Source organism: Rhinopithecus bieti, unplaced genomic scaffold (genome assembly GCF_001698545.2).
Source record: "Rhinopithecus bieti isolate Rb0 unplaced genomic scaffold, ASM169854v2 scaffold_6513, whole genome shotgun sequence".
NCBI classification, from domain to species: domain Eukaryota; kingdom Metazoa; phylum Chordata; class Mammalia; order Primates; family Cercopithecidae; genus Rhinopithecus; species Rhinopithecus bieti.
Window position 1 is genome coordinate 884,836 of NW_016805931.1, and position 2,404 is coordinate 887,239.

A 2,404-nucleotide genomic window follows, 5' to 3' on the forward strand; every position below is an offset into this window, starting at 1 on the left:
GAGACGGAGTCTCGCTCTGTCGCCCAGGCTGGAGTGCAGTGGCCGGATCTCAGCTTACTGCAAGCTCCCCTCCCGGGTCTACGCCATTCTCCTGCCTCAGCCTCCCGAGTAGCTGGGACTACAGGCACCCGCCACCTTGCCCGGCTAGTTTTCTGTATTTTTTAGTAGAGATGGGGTTTCACCGTGTTAGCCAGGATGGTCTCGATCTTCTGACCTCGTGATCCGCCCGTCTGGGCCTCCCAAAGTGCTGGGATTACAGGCTTGAGCCACTGCGCCCGGCTGCAACAAAGTATTTTTAAATTGAAGCAGGTACATTGTTTTTCAGACATAATGCTATTGCACACTTAACAGACTACAGTATAGTATAAGCATAACTTTTATGTGCACTGAAAAGCCAAAACATTCCCGTGACTCATTTTATTGTGATATTCATTTTATTGCAATGGTCTGGAACGGAACTTGCAGTATCTCTGAGATAGCCCTGTACACACACACACAAACACACACACGCACAGCTACATCTATATATGCATTTATCCTGTTGGTTCTGTTTCTCTGGAGAATCCTGACTACCATAGTGAGTAAATAGCTAAGGTAACTACTTGGGCTCAGACTGTGGCAGGAACTGGGGAGAAGAATATCTCCATTAGTTCTTATTTGCATACGTGTAATAGACTCACCGTTTTGCCAATAAAATTAGGAATACATAGTCCTGATTTGGGTGATGTAATTAAATACATCAATATTTTGTTTATATGATTACCAGATATTTTGTTACCTGCATTCACTTGAAAACCACTACTGATCTGATTATTCAAGGGAGACAGGATTTTTCTCCCCAAACCACTGTCAAAGTTCCCTGAAGCTGGAAAGTCCCTCAAGAGGAGTGGTCTGGCCAATTCCAACAAGTATTCTCAGAAATGTAGTGATATAATCCTAACACTGAGTATCAGCTTAGAAAAGTGCTTTTACATATAGTATGTTCTACATTTTTCTGAACGACTGTGAGATACTTTAGAGAGGATTGTCATTATTATAACTACCCCTCTTTTGCAAAAGAAGAAACTGAGAATCAAGAAGTTACGTGATGCATCATAGTCTAATCAGCTAGGCTATGACAAACCCAGGATGAGAAATGAGTTCTTACATGCTTCATCTAGTACTTTTTCGTACCACTCAAACATACATCTGGCCAGATGAGCAAACTCTGCTAGGAGATTAGAGTACGAATTCAGTATCGTGACAAAGAATTGATTATCAGTTACTTTTGACGGTGAGATGAGAAGGGAAGCTGGGGAAGTGAGGATAGCTGGAGAGTTGAGGTTGAGGGTGCAGCTTGGTGAGTCACCCTCATTTTTCTGTAGAATAAACTCAAAGCTTTTCTTTGTCTTTTCTTCTTTTTTGTCAAAATGAGTCTAATTCAAATGGACCCTATTTTGGGAAGCAATTCCTAATCACCCAGTCAAAATGTATCACTACCTCTTCTGTGTATTCATTCATATTTTCTGTTTTGTTGTTTTGTTTTGTTTGTTTGTTTGTTTTTGAGACAGGATCTCACTCTGTCACCCAGGCTGGAGTGCAGTGGCGCGATCTTGGCTCCCTGCAACCTCTGCCTCCCAGGTTCAAGTAATTATCCCACCTCAGCCTCCTGAGTAGCCAGGACCACAGGCATGCCACCATGCATGAATAATTTTTGTATATTTTTTTGGTAGAGGTGGGGCTTTTCACCATGTTGGCCAAGTTGTTCTCAAACTCCTTAACTCAAGTGATCGCCTGACTCGGCCTCCCAAAGCGCTGGGATTACAGGCGTGAGTCACTGCACCCGGCTCATTGATATCTTTTATTACAAGACTAATCACATATTGGACAGGTATCTGTCTCCCTAAGCAGCCTGAGAGCCACTAAGGGCAAGGACTGGGTCTTTTTCTGTGCACTCATTCAATCAATTGAGGTTTATTGCAAGCACCTCTTTGTATTGCAACTTGCTAAACCCTATGGATACAAAGTTGGAGTTCCTAATCTATTTGGGAAAAGATACATAAACCACTAATTACAATCCAATGTGATAAATGCATGCATTAAGTTCTGGAGAGCACAGAAAAGGAAACATCAAAACTATCTGAGATAAGATAATTAAGTACTTAAGACGGGGGATTTTCAAGCAATGTCCTGAAAGATATGAAGGAAAAAGAACATTTAGTCCCAGGGCATACCTTATATGAAAGTAGATGCAATAAAGGAACAGGGCCAGTCCAGGAATAACAAGTAGTTCTGTGTGAACTGGCATGAAGTTGGTCAAGTACGAAGATTGCAATAAAAAGTGTCCTGGATACCAAGCTAAAGAATTTAGACTTTATTCTCTAGTTTGGTCCTGCCAAATCTGCAGGCCACAGAATTGTTTCAA